General features: G+C 38.2%; 1 pseudogene; it reads left to right on the top strand.

The window, feature by feature from the left end:
- The first annotated feature begins 11,997 nt into the window (after positions 1-11,997).
- The window catches only part of LOC130831162 (ubiquitin-like modifier-activating enzyme 5), a 178,459-nt pseudogene continuing 174,833 nt past the window's right edge, over positions 11,998-15,623 (top strand).

Raw genomic sequence — 15,623 nt, forward strand, 5'->3', positions numbered from 1 at the left:
GTGGCAATTCAGTGGATATCCTGGTGTGCAGCTGAATGTATCTGATGATGGCACTGGGTGTTCCAGTGAGCGTTCAGATTGTCCCACAGCAGGAGGCATGAAGGTTGCCCATATGTGGTCCATGTGAGGGGGCTGAGAGAAAAACTGGAAATGCTAATTACTAGCAGAATGCATAAGACAGGAGCCAGATCAGTTCACAGGTAGATAAAAAGCACAAAGTAAAATTTACCTAGTGGAGGAAAGTACCCTAGAGAAAATGAACAAGATTATAATCTAATAATGTACACAGGTGTCCTATAGTTTCCCATTGAATCATAAAAAATATGTCTTCATAGTCACCCCTCTTTTGATTCTTGTTTATAAAATAAGTGTGGCCTCATTAGGTTTGACCCAATTTTTTACATAAGTGAAACAACAAGAATGGTAATTGACCAAATAGGCCTTTTTAAGTTTGCTTTGCTGGAACTTTTCATAAAGAATCTCAGATTAGATTTTTAAAAGCCTCTTGAGCCTAGGGCACCACACCAAGAACTTGCCATCAGACTTCTGCATTACCTACAGATTTGGGTGAATTCCTCTCTTCTTGAGGTCCCCAAATAGCTTAACATTTCTAGGCCTGCCAGGAATTGACCTTTCTTATTCACCTCTAAGGCTAGGAATCCTAATAAGCTGGGTACCAGGCTAGTTTTTCCAAAAGGGATTTGTAAGCATTGGTTCCTTAAAGTCAACCTTTGATCTTTAAAACTATCTTGTCATATCAGATTCTTTGCATTACTCTCAAATACGAATAATTTCAGGAAAACCTTGGTAATATAACTGATATTTCCAATTATGTCCTATTACAAGGAGGACAGATCCTTATTGAACTTCCGCAAATAATTATATTTTAATGAAAATAAATATACTTCATTACAGTTTTCAAATTCTGGAGGGAGCAGAAAGGTGAAAGGTAAATGTTTCATTTTTGTTTACAAAAGTATAATCTACTAATTTGTTATAAATTACAGACAGCTTAAGAGAAAAGGGAAAAGACTGCCTTATATATAGAAGATAGAACATTAAAAACTAGCAACATTTCAAAGGAAAACTGTAATCATCCTTTACCAGTCCATTCAGTATCATGTAATTTATTCTTGTTCTGCCTGATCTTGGGTTAGCAGTTTTATGAATCCATCAGCTTACTCACTAGAGTTCTGGAAATCCATACTCAGTCCAACAGTATGCTTTTAAGATTATTTAAACAATTCTCTCAGAAGCCTGTACATCAGACAGCTGTTATAGTCCTTTTGATGGTTTCTGAGACACTCACTTATCGTTGAAGATAAAGCATTCTGGCCTTAGCTGATTGCAAATTCATTCACAGGAGAATCAGAGTAAGACCGAAGCTATCTGTGGGTGATGAATAAAAATGGCCATGGCCATATTAAAAGATAGGAGAGTTCATTTGACAAGGAAATCTGGTTATTTCTATGGCACAAAACATTTAAAAACAATACTTGCAATTATGACTGATAACATCCTACCCAGTCTATCATGGACTGTGAGGGTAGTGACAAATTTCTATGAAACTTATACAACTTATGAAATACTTATGTTAATAATATTTATCCATGCCAGTATAACCTGGGGGAGGTTAAGGCATTTCTTTCTATGCGATAATGCCTTTTTATGGAAGTCAGTGTATCAAATAAACTGAATTAGCTTAACATTTCTTTTTTAAAATGTGAGAGAATAAATCCTCTGAAATTTTTCAGGAGCCCTTTGGGAGATCTCAAAGTCAGCTTGAGAACAAAAAGGGTTAATTTAGAATTTGACTTTGGAAAGTTGTCAAAAATGTCAAAATTAAATAGGATCACAGATCACTATGAAAAAATATTTAGTTTCTCTTAAACAATGGAGAACATAATAAAGTTTAACATCAATCACAGGAAATTTTTCTAAGATATAAAATCTTGGATTCCTTGGCAGTTTACTTAAAAGGTAGAGAAAATCCTTTTATCATCTTTTATTAATAGCAGGCAAATAATCCAAGAAAACTTTGCTGTTTTAACATTGAGAAAACCAAGCTGTAGTTTTGCATCAGTACACTACTGAGCTCATTAAGAAACAAACAACCTTATACATAAGCCCATCCAATTAGCCAGCTTTGATAATGTAAGATGATTCCTTTTCTAAGATTCCTTTTCCATAACACTTCTACAACCTTTTTTTACATTCATTTAGGTTTTGTTTTTTTTATTTCCCCTACATTTTCCTCTTTCTCATTCTGGAAGAAACCATGAGTACCCTTTTTTTTTCTTTACAGAAAACTATAGGAACTAGACAATTGTGAAATGTCTGTCACATACTAGGATTTTCCAGCAGAATAGCAAATTTTACAAACATAGTATTTCACAATTTTTATAGGTTTATGCTTCCTCATGGTACATCTTTTCAAAGTGGCAAAAGGAATATATTTATGAACTGAACCAAGTATATTTAGCTTCTCTATATCATATAAAAATAAAAACCCCAAAGTATGTAAAGCTTAACAGGTGCTGATGAGTGTTTCAGTAGTTTTCTTACTTAGAAATTATCCAAATTTTTAGGGCATATTTCAGCTTAGTTTAATTTAGCATAGGTCTAATGTTTCAAGTTACTGAAAAAGATTTGGAAACTGTTTTAACACACATACTTGATAACATTAAACAAAGCTAGTCATGATCTCAAGTTATTTCCTTGTTAATTATTTCTATAGAACATGCATGTTAGACAAGTATGAAAAAGACAAAAAACCTAAAAATTTAATTATAAAACTCCTGTTTATATTGTATTTAAGTGCTGATAGCTTAGAAGACATAGTTGTTTTTATTAGACTAACAATATCAAACTAATCTTATTTGTCAAAGATTTACCCAAGTCATGTGAACTTGAAAAGTATTTGGGTTAGTTTCCATATTTTGGGGAGTTGTGCAATATTTAATTAATATTAGTGCTTATTTATCTCTAAGTCAATTTAGATAGAACTCCTTTAAAGGATTTTATAAATTAATTTGGTAATGCCATCCAGAGCTAGAATATCAGATATAGTATAACATACATATACATGCATGAACATACATAGAGATGGTACATAGATCCTACTGCTTTTATAAAATTTTCACAATGTGTCAGACAAACAGAGTAATAAACTCTCATCTTTGCTCTACTTTATGTTTGTTTCTGAACTGTGTTTATAGCAGATGGAACAAGTTAAGATTACATGTTCAATGTGAATGCTACAGCTCTTTACCAATATTTATGAAGGTGACTTTTAAGATTTTCTTTTGCCCTAATATACAATTTTTGGAGGCTGTGGACTATGTTTTATGTAAGAGACTAAGGGAATGTCAAGCAGCCATCTGGATGTTTCCAAAGCTCATATAAATGGATAAAATATCTGTGTGTTTCTAAGTAGTCTTTTTCCTTTTGTTTCATTCAGTCTCAAACAGTTGCTTTTGGGGGTTCCTGAGTTTCTTGAGAGATATGATGGGGGCAGGTAACTGAGGGGCTGGAATGGAAAGGGAGAAGTCTGATAAAGGGATGGAGGAACTGAGGGTTTGAAGGGGGATATAACAGAGAACTCAGGGAGCTGAAGGGAAGACTGACTGTGATAAAAGGAAAGAGGAATAGAAGATGGGAAGGGAAAGTTCTTAGGGGAGCCAGTTTGGGGAGATCTTAAGTACCAAAGAGACTGAAACCATGCACTTCAGATTGGGACTTGAACCCATGTACTCGGACTTAAACCTGGCCAAAACCCTGATTGGGACTTGAACTTATGGTCTTTTAATTTAGAATCATGCACCTGATGTCTGGACTTACTGAGGCTCTGGTTCTTGATATCTCATCTCAGAAAGAATTCAGTGAGAGACAAAATGATAGGTTAAGAAGTTGATTTATCTAGAGAGAAACACACTCCACAGACAGAATGTGGACCATCTCAGAAGGTGAGAAAGGCACCAGGGTATGGGGTTGTCACTTTTTATAGGGGTGGGTAATTTCATAGGCTAATGAGTAGGAGGAGTATTCCAGCTATTTTGGGGAAGGGGCAGAGACTTCTAAGAATCAGGCCACTGCCCACTTTTTGATCCTTATGGTCTTAGAACTGTCATGGCACCTGTGGGTGTGTCATTTAGCTTGCTGATGTGTTACAATGAGTGTATACTGAAGCTCAAGGTCTAGTGGAAGTTGACTTGTCCGCCATCTTGAACTCACTTGGTTCTAATCAGTTTATGTCACCTCCTCAGGCTATATCATTCTTTCAACGGTTGTGCCCTGCCCCCTTCCCTCCTGTTTCAAGACCATTCAATGTCCATATTATTATTCACAAAGTTATGCTAACAAGAAAGGAAAAAGACTGAGTTCACGGAGCATAAAGTCCACATGGTTTCAAGAATGGAGTTTTTAGTTACTTGACAAGTTTCCTCGGGAAAAGAAGGATCAAATATAGAGAACAGAGAGGCCTCACAAAGAGCTGAGAAAAATTTTCTAGAACAGGAGCTGACAAGTGAATTCCCACATGAGACAAATACATTAAAAGAATTTTTCAGCCGAGGGAGTCACAAAGTGAATTCCAACCTGAAACAATGAACCACGAAAAAAATTCCAGCCCGGAAAACAGGGAATGAATCCCTGCACCAAACAAAGAACTAGGAAGCAAGACTTCTCTCTAGCCCAGTAAGTATCTTTCAAACTAGGAAGCCTGGGCTTCTAATCCATCTTCAGAGAATACTCAGAATCTTAAGAATCAAAATCTGTCTTTACTGTGCTTCAGTGGACTGTCATTCAGAGCACTGGTTTAGGAGACTGACTCACCAATGAATCCCTGATCAATCAGCCAGTAGTGAAGACAAAGGCTTCAAAGGTATGCATCTGCGGTCCTCGGTGAGAGGTCCTGGGGTCCAGTGGTGAATCTGACTCTATCCAAGTCATGACACCACAACTGTTCAAAAAAACCATAGCTGGACTGGGGTAAAAACTGGTTATTATTCAGGAATTGTTGTAATAGGGCAAAAGAAACCTCAGAACTTAGCTCAATTCCAAATACATGGACAAGAAAGGATTTATAGACAAGGAGCAGGGTGGGAGTCAGTGGGTGGAAAATTACCAAGAGGAATCATCAGGGTAGGGGTGAGGATTCTGTTTAAACAGGATTCTAGGCCATGGTTATCAGATATCACCTGAGGGATGGGATGCCTGAAAAATTTGATCAGATAAGATATGGGGGGGGGTGATGCATGTGTGGATTGTGTCTAGCTAAACTGTCTTAGCAGGACTCTTGCTAAAACTGCAATGCTGGTCAAACAAGGATGAATGGCCAAGGTCCAGGCTAGAGGGCTTAGAGGAGCCTGAATGAAATTACATTATGAAGGGATCTTGTTATACTTCTAACATCATTTTGAAAAATGTCTTATTCTCAATAAATACTTTTATCATATAATAGTATACACATGCATAGGAGGGATTAGCAAAGACCAATTAACAACGCTCAATATTCTCCATGTTCTTATTCCTACTGCCATCAAAACAACTTTTTATAACAGACTCAGTGAAGAAAAACATACAGAGAAGAGAAAAATATGGTGACTGTTATAACACAGAATCTTTATGAGGCAGAATCATTACAACCTAGAACCATCAAGTTTGAAAAAAAACTAACTTGGAGGACTTACAGTGCCAGATATGAAGACTCATTATGAAACTGTAGTATTTTAGATCTTGTTCTATTATTACACGTTCTAATTACATGTATTAGTACATGTTTTAAATAAATAGAAAAAAGAAACAGGAAAACAAAAACCAAAATGCACACACAGCCCAGAAACAGAACCACTTATATATGGTAAGCTGATTAATGACAAAACTATCACTGCAACATAGTGAATGAAAAAAAAGGATGGTGTTTTCAATATGTGCTGATGGGATCATTCAAATACTCACATGGGAAAAAATAATCTTGTTCAATTCCCAATGGATCGTGGATCAATGCAAAATGTAAAAAAATAAAGTTTCTAGGAGTATATAATGAATTTAGAATCAGTAAAAATTTTTGAGATAGGGTGCTGATAGTCTTTTATATTTTAATCTCATTATATAATGTACTAACATTAAAATAATGTGCAAGCTGTACAGTGTCCAGTAGATATTTTGTACATTGCAATAAGTTTACAAGAAAATTTTAACAGGAGTGAAATTTTTCAGTAAAGGACATCTGGTATTGAAATCTCTGAGGCTAATTTTCTTATAATTAGAACCCTAGGGCAATTATTATTGCTATAATAATTACATATTTTCAAGAACCTCATACTTGAGAGTTTGGTTCTCAATGTATTGTTACAGTAGCCATATCACTGTAACTTACACATCTAAATAACTTGGTTCTAACTCTGCTATTTCTCCTCCAAAGCCAATTGAGTTACACTCATCTCCTGTGTCTACTTCTGAGTTCCCACTGATAGTCCAAATGGGTCAAGTGCATGTGGACACTGTAAGGGCAAATATAAATTAAAAATAAGAGGCTTATTTCTCCCTGTTGAAAATAAGGATAGATACTTCCCCTTCTCCTTTTTCTTAGAGGACTTTAGAAAACTTACAATTTAGGATTTTTAAAATCTCTTTTAAATGTATGTAAATCCCTGTAAAAGTTGGACAAGCCTTTGCCAGCATTATAACCCAGGAATGTCTTTGTCAAGAATCTGAGAAATATGTCTTTGAAAGTTAATCAGGGAAGATACTGCCCCAGTCTATTTCTGTTGGAGGGTTGGAAACTAAACTTGTGGGTACCTTACTTCACAACTATCGCCTGTCATAGGGATATGAGTTTATTTTTCCTTGGATAAAGCCAATTAGCTAACATGGATTCTCACCCACTTACTAGGTGAATTTAGGATGAACTATGTGTGATGGGTGATGCTGGCGAGGTGATGCTGGCAGATCCTCTCGAGGGCTAGTTATTGTTTATCTTTTTTTTCCTTATAAATTTATTTTATTTATTTATTGGCTGCGTTGGGTCTTCGTTGCTGCACATGGGCTTTCTCTAGTTGCTACGAGGCGGGGCTACTCTTCATTGCAGTGCGCGGGCTCCTCATTGCCGTGGCTTCTCTTGTTGCAGAGGACAGGCTCTAGGTGCATGGGCTTCAATAGTTGCGGCACATGGGCTCAACAGTTGTGGCTCATGGGCTCTAGAGCGCAGGCTCAGTAGTTGTGGCCCACGGGCTTAGTTGCTCTGCAGCATGTGGGATCTGCCCAGAGCAAGGCTGGAACCCGTGTCCCCTGCATTGACAGGCGGATTCTTAACCAGTGCGCCACCTAGGAAGTCCCAACTAGTTATTGCTTATCTTGAAAACATGTAGGTGATGGGTATATACTTGACTATTTAAAGGATGAGATGTCTTTATGTCTTTGCAATCTCCTTACAGGTTGCCTGTGATGGGAGTCATCTTCTGGTTTAATGCTTAATAATAAAACTGTTTCTATCTCTTCTACTTTTGTGGAAGTTATCAAGGATGGGAGGACATTTAGTTTTTAACTATATTTTCCCAACAACACATTTCAATCAAATCATTCCTTTGATAACTATTTGGCCTTTATTTTATATCATCAATCAATGTGAAAACATTTTCAGTTTGTTTTCTTCTTTTGGGGGGGTGCAAATATCAGTCTAATATCTCTGGTCAAATAGTGTATATATGTTGAAAGTTATACCATATTACTTTTTCAAGTACATCACTTTGAAGGATACAGGGAATGTTATATTCATAAATGTTGTTTTCATTATATTCTATGAGATTTCTAATTTTCTTTTATCTTATGGGCTTCTGAATTACAAAACATAAAACATTACTATCAAAAACATCATAACATGATACTCAGGTAGAAAAAGACAGATTTTACCTTCAGATAGAAATGATTATGTTATTTTGAAAAAAAATACTGTTTTCAGGATTATGTTATGAATTGCTTTTTCAAGTAAACTTTTATTTTAAAATATTTTGCCTTACAGAAAAAAATTTATATTTCAGAGAGTGTCCATATACTACACACCCAGTTTCCTCTATTATTGTATTACTCTATGATGCATTTGCCACAATTAATGTACAAACACTGATATATTATTTTTAAATAAAGTCTATACTTTATTCAGAAATTCTTAGGTTTTACCTAACGTACTTTTTCTGATCTAGGATACCATATAAACTTTAATTACCATGTTGCCTTTGGCAACCCTTGGCTATGACAATGAATTATTTTTTGTTGCTTTCTGAGTGTTTTTAAAAGGACTAAAATTATAGAATCACTGTAATCATCTTCTTATAAAGAGAAAGCAAAGTAAAATCCCATACCAATGCATCATTGCTGTGGACTGCATGCTTCTGTCCCCTGTAAAATGCATCTGTTGGAGTCCAATCCCTAATGTGATGTGGAGCCTATCTGGAAGTGGGTGAGGCCTTTATGAGCTAATTAAGTTTGGATGAGATCATGGGAGTAGAGCCCCCATGATGGGATTGGTACCCTCTTATAAGGGGATTAAGAGCCCAGAGCTCACTCCTTCCATGTGAGGACACAGTGAGAAGACAACCATCTGTGAACCAGGAAGAGAGCTCTCACTGGATCCTAAACCTGCCGGCACCTTGACCTTGGACATCTCAGCCTTCAGAACTGTGAGAAATAAATGTTGTTTAAGCCACCTAGCCTATGGGATTTTTGTTACGGCAGCCCTAACTGATAAAGATTATCACCCACTCTCATTTTACGTGACATCCTAAATGGTCTTTATTTTAGTGAACAAACTAATTTTTAAAAATGGCATCTGCTGATACTATGAAAGGAATTTACAATATTGGATTTTTAAAACCTGTTCATTGTAGCTACTCAATATGTATGAAATAACCACAAAACTACCAAAATTGAGATAAACTGTTTTATACTGGTATAAATATTGTTTTAGTAAAGTATGATAATTTTGTACTCTTTCATGTGGTAATAATTAAATTCATAGAATTATTATTTTAGATGTGCAAATTCCAAGCCAAGTTGACTTGCATAATTACGAGCACTGTTTCACTGTAACCTTACAATTACTTCTAACTAGAAGTGTAGTTACTGAAGTGTATTTTTTTTCATTCACTATCCAATTCTTTACATTATTATCCCCGATGGATAAAATGCTTGTTGAGCAAAGGGTAATCTTTAGCTAGAAAAGCACTGAGGTGGATTTTTACCTGAAATACTCTTCTAGTAAATTATTTTAAAATATTTTAGAATTTCACGTGAAGGCTTTATGCCTAGTGAAATACAATTAGAGTCAATGTTTGTTTCCTCTGAGAATAAAACACTCTGGCTGTTAGCACTGTTAGAGGCAGTTAGAGCTCACCATCACATACTTGATGTGTTTGCACTTGCAGGTAGTTTGGAGCCATGTCACTAATTTTGGCAAAGAGGATGTGAGTGAGAGTGATGGATATATATAGTACTATTCACTAATTTGTCTGCTAGTGTGTGGCTCTACTGGATAGGCATTTCATAGATTTCAGAAAATAATTACATATTTTCAAAAAGTACAATTTGTGCTATTATGTGTCTCTATTAGTTAGACATAACAGATTTTAGAAAATAATTGCATATTTTCCAAACTATAATTTACTAGTGTGATTAGAATAAAACAGACTATGCTGTGGTTTTGTGGTAACAAATTAATCATGAGATCATAGTCACATAACAAAATGTGGGTTTATTTCTTGCTAGGGTAAAGTCAGATGTGGGTTTGCATTTTCTTCCTTCTTGAAGCTACTCCTAGAACGCATGGCCTTGAAGGCCCCCTCTAGGAAATAAGGGCGTTACACAAGAGCTATCCCAGCTGGCAACTGCTGCAGCATGTACAAGTGATATGCATCATGTCCATTCACAGACATGTCTGATATTTGAGGGCCTTTTCTTAGGACATCAATGCCAATCATAAAGGCAAGTTATTGTTACCAAGTCCAAGTGCATACTGCTTGCCACACAACAGGCCAATTAATTGGAAGATGAGTTCCTGGGGCAAGGAACAGTGACTTTATTCTGAAAATCAGCAGACTGAAGATATGGTGAACAATTGTCCCAAAGAACCATCTTTCCTGAGTTAGAATTTTGGCTTCTTTCACACTAAAAGGGGAGGGAGTAAAGTCCTGGTTCAGGCCAGACTCCAGTGGGAATGTGCTATTTTCTTCCTTCTTGCAGCCATTCACAGTGAGCCTCATTACCTGGGAGGCAGAGTTCCAAGAGATGGGCCATTATGTATAATTTAAGCTTAGAGGCAACATCCCTTTAGTGAGCAACTTGTAATAGAATACAAGATTTTTCCCTATTACATTATTATGGGAAATCTTAATAGTGAATATTTACACTGAAGAGAAAATCTAGTGGGGTCATTTAGACCATTAGCTCAACAGACTGAGTGTGTTAAAAATAGTATCAACTCTGCTTATTCACTTGTGGTCTCTTGAACAATAGTTTACCTCTCTTAGACAGAGTTTCTTCATCTTTGTTCAATTAATATTATTGTTCTAGTAAATAAATGATTGAGATTGACAGCAGTATGCACGGAAGCAACAACCATTCAATAACTATTAGATACACACTTATCATCTCTATACTATTAAACAGTGAACATGTTAACTCATAACAATGGCTCGAAATCAAGTAAACGCTTAAAAATTCTGTTTCTGGACTGCGAAAAGTTGTTGAGAAACCTGAAGTTTTAAAAATATATTTGAAGTTACTTTATATAGTCACTCAGTTATTCAGTCATTACTTACCAAGAGCCTACTCTGCCAGGTGATCTCAAAGCCACAAGGGACCTTCTGGAATAAAAGTCTCTGCCCTCAATAAGCTTACAACAATATAGTGGGGGAGACAGATTATACAGCCCAAACCAGTGGCCTCAGTGCCGGTCCAAGGGGACTTGATCTGACGCACATTCCACCACAAGCAGCCTTGAGCAAGGCTTACGCGTCCCAGCCTAAGGACACTGAGCGGTCTCTGAAAATCTATGGAATTGGGAAAAAGAGACCCTTAGGCTGGACTTACCCCCCTTTAGTCCTGGCTAGTGGTCAACTCTGCCAGGCCCTGCGCCAGCTCCTGTCCCCAGAGAGGCAGCTCACCTGGGCTTGCTTTGAAGGAAGGAGAGGGATTTGCGGGTGTTCCTGGTTCCCGCCCCGGTCCTTGTGGCCTCGCGGCAGGACAGACTCGCCCACGGCTCCCTGAAGATGCCGCATGCGCGGCGGCCCCATGTGACCACGGGGGAAGGCGTGCTGCCCGGGTCTGTGCGGCGCCGCAGAGCCCAGCAGAGAGCGCCGGGTTGAGGGGAAGGGCACTTCTATCTCTTGGCCCAGGACAGACCTGCTGGGGCCGGCACGCCTTCCTCCAAGGCCTCCGGGAAGCCAAACGGGATTTAGGTGGAGCAGCCGGCTGCCTATGCCAATGTGACGTGGACTGTACGAGGGGGATGGTGGCTTGAGGCTCACCTGCTGCTTCCCCAGAGCCAGGCATCATCCAGGCAGGGTTGGTGGAGGAGCCCCGCACGCGGCAGTGGTCCAGGGTCCACTGCTCCACGCGCCGGAAGTCCTCCGCGACCGGTAGAGGCCGGTTCTCAATACCACCTGCCGGCTAAAGCTGAGGAGGCCTGTGAAGCCAGCGGTCTTTAGCGTCTGTTACCGAAAGCTGACTTTGGGTCCGTAGTCCTGCTTCCTCCGTCCAGACTGTGAGAGCTTCCAGGGCTCGTGGTCTGTCAGCTGTGCCATCTTGGTCCTTTTATCCCAGGTCATGAAGTTCTCCCTCATTGTTGCACCGCGAAGGGGAAGGCCCGACCTTAAAAGTCAGACTTCTGGGTCCCCAGGGCCCAGCCAGTGTCTGAGCAGTAGGTGAAACGTTGTGTTTTCTGCTGGCTGTAGTTCCGGGGAAGGGTCACCTTCGTGCTGTCACTGGGCCAGATAGGTCCGGATGCCCTTGGACTGCATTCCCGAAGGACCTCCAGTTCAAAGCCGTCAGTGCAGCAGCCAGGACGACACTGTGAGGATAACCTTGCAGGCAGAGGAAAGAGTAAGTACGAAAACCCTAAGGGGAGAATGGGATTGGTGTGTGCAGGTATGGAAAAGTAGCCAGCCAATGAGGCCAGACCACAGGGATTAAAGAGAATAGTAGAAGAACGGAGAACTGGGCAGGGACCAGAGTATATAATATTTTATAGACCACAGTGAGGAATTTGGATTTTCTTTTAGTTGGTTTGGGAGGCAGTTGAAGAGTTTAAAGCAGGGGAGGCATATGCTCCCAGTGGCTCACTGCTGTGTAGAGAATGTGCTCTGTGTGTGTGTGTTGGGGGGGGGGGGGGTTCTAGAATAAACTCATCTGTAAAATGGGGTCAACATAGTACCTGCCTACCTCAGAAAATTGTTACAAGTATTTAATGAGTGGATATATGTAAAACTCATAGACTAGTCCCTAGTGTATAATAAACACTACAAAGGTGTGTGTTAAATAAAAATAATGCTTTATCTAAAGTTGTTTTCAGAATTACAAATACAAGATACTAGTAACTTTCAAAAAAGAAAAACAAAGGTTTGAAACAGCATCAAAAGGATAGGTTATCCTTAAGGTGAGGAATGATGGGCACATCCTATCTGTGATTATTGAACTCATTCTTTCTTCAGGTCCAGTTCAGTTATCATCTGTTCTAGAAAAATTTCTAAACCCATACCTTGAATACAACAGTTACTGCACCCAGATTTGCATTAAAATAACATTACAAATGCCATCAATGGCAGGCATTCTTGGTCATTTTTTTAAGTCTCCCATAGTATCTAGTAAGATGATGTATATAGATGGCCATCCAAAATGGGCAGGCACTAGAAGAGAGGCACTAAAATTGAACAGCATCAAAGAGAATAAATATTTGAGGATGGTGAGTGCTAAGTGGTTGATTAGAAAAAAAAATCACAAAAACAGAAGTAAGTCATACATGTAAAAGCCAGACAGCAATTAGTCTTACAGATGTTATATTAGAAGATCCACTGTTTTACCTTGAAATATTAAGAATTTTGTGTTCAGGTCAATTTTCAGCACTCTTATAAACCGATAAAGCAATAAAGTCAATAGATATATAGAAAAATTGAGTTATACACATATTCTGATAAATCTAGCTCTTGAAAATTATCTCTTCACAGAGCCTATGTATGAATTCCGTTAATTCAAATAGAAGTTTTGCATATATTGTACATCAAGTGGAGATGAAGTTCTTTTTATGAACAGCTCTGTAATTGAGTACTGTACATTAATTGTTTTGATATAAGATGCAAAGTATGGATTATGCTTAATGTACAAAGCTTTAAAAGATGAAAAGCATAACAGAAGCTTAACAGTTATGCTCCCTTTAACAAAAAGGTGAACACAATGAAGAGAAAGAAATGCGTGTATTTTACACATAGTTAAGGAGGATGTGTGTGAAGTTTTATATAGTGAAAGAGTTAGGGCAGTGATGAAAGGGAGAGCCTGGAGCATTCTTCTAGGGAAATTTTTTTAAGCTACTTAATACTCACTGAAAGCTTTCTGAGATGTTCATTGTTCTCCATATATATAGTAATGAGAAGGTTTTGTTTTTCATTTCTTAACTAATATAATGGTTTGAGTGTGGTTTGCAACTTAAATTCTAACTGGTCTTGCTTTTGCTCGGCAGCTAGAGTGATCCAGAGAAGCAAAGGTAAGGGTATGATACTCCTCTGTTCAAAATACTAAGATCCCTTCTGTAAGATTCAGTGTAAAGGCCAAAGGCCTCACATTGGCCCCAAAGCCCTAAATTATTCAGCTCCTATTTCCTGTTTGACCAAAGTACCTGCTTCTCTACCCCTATCTCACTCTGGTCTTTCAAACATAGTGGGCAGGTAACTGGTTCAGGGTCACTACTGACTGGTCTGCTCTTCCCACAGACTGAGTGTGATTCATTGATTACTTCCTTCAGCTCTTTAAATGAATATCACCTCAAAGAAGACTTTCTCTAACCATACTCTTTAACTATTTATTATTACAGACTTATCACTAGATTATATATTTTATAGATTTGTCTGTGAATGTATATGCTCACATGTATATGCTGTGTGTGTGTCTATACTCTGCAAGTATAATTTAGGATTCATGAAAGCAAGATCTTTCTTTTCTTCTCTGAGTCATACAACCCCTAAATAGTTCCTAGCATATTTTAAGTACACAGTATATATGTGTTGAATGAATACTTGATGAATAAATAAAGGCATCATCCTAGAAAGAAATCAGTTTGAATCATTAGGTAGTAAAGTTTTACTTTTAACAAATCTCATTCTTATAATTCATATTTTTAGAGTTTTTTTCTATTTTTATAATTTCTATTTCCTTTTCTGTTTTTTTGAGTTATAATAAAACATCTATAATAGTCTTATAGTGCAAAAGAAATCTGAAAATGGCATGAGTTGTTTTGGCAAAGGATAGCGACTTTATTCAGAAAGCCAGCAGCTCGAGATGGTGGATGAGTATCCCAAAGAACCATCTTCCCGGAATTAAGAATTCAAGCTGCTTTTACACTGAAAGAGGAGGAGGTGTGGTTGGTTGCTGCAAACTTCATGCTGTGGGAATTCTTTATTGTGGCAACTGTCCACTTAGGTCTGGTCACAAGGTTCCTATAAACCTCCAAGGAGACAAATGGTATTCTCTTCTGCAACATTTTATTTCTGTATGAATGGAAAAGTGTTATACCTTTAGGGGTCAGCATCTTGAGAATGGGCTACCTATATATTTCAGGCAACATTCTTAACTTTTAGCAAAAGCAATGGAACACAAAGTTAAAGAAGCACATCTGGGCTTCCCTGGTAGTGCAGTGGTTAAGAATCCACCAGTGTAGGAGTCATGGGTTCCATCCCTGGTCTGGGAAGATCCCACATGCCACGGAGCAGCTAAGCCTGTGTGCCACAACTACTTAGCCTGTGCTCTAAAGCCTGTGAGCTACAACCGTTGAGCCCGTATGCCACAACTACTGAAGCCTGCACGTCTAGAGCCCGAGCTTGGAAACACGAGAAGCCACCAGAATGAGAAGCCCACACACCGCAATGAAGAAGAGCCTCTGCTCACCGCAGCTACAGAAAGCCCGTGTGCAGCAAGGAAGACCTAACACAGCCAATAAATAAATTAATTAATTTTTAAAATCCTAAAAAAGAGCCAGATCCATTATGGAATCAGATTTATTCTTTCCTATTATACCATGACATCCTCCAATATTACCATCCTTGTCCAGAGTCTTTTCAGGTCTGGATGGTGTGATTAGGGTCAGTTGTCTCTGTCTGAACTGTGGTCTCTGTTGTGAAAGGGTCAGATGGGTCAGCTTTCAGTCACATACCCACTATGGGGCAAATACTCCACCCTCTCACCAAGTAAACACATAGATTGAGGGTTGGGGAGAGAGAGATTTTAAGTAAAACGTATACTGTTTCCAGAAGTAGGGTCAGACTACAGTGAGTGAACAAAGAGTACATGTGCCTGTTAGAGGTAAATAATGGTTCATTCAAGTCATGTAGATAATTAAATGTCAAAAGTAGGAACTGAAATTA

The sequence above is a fragment of the Hippopotamus amphibius genome, chromosome 1 (genome assembly GCF_030028045.1).
Source record: "Hippopotamus amphibius kiboko isolate mHipAmp2 chromosome 1, mHipAmp2.hap2, whole genome shotgun sequence".
NCBI lineage: Eukaryota > Metazoa > Chordata > Mammalia > Artiodactyla > Hippopotamidae > Hippopotamus > Hippopotamus amphibius.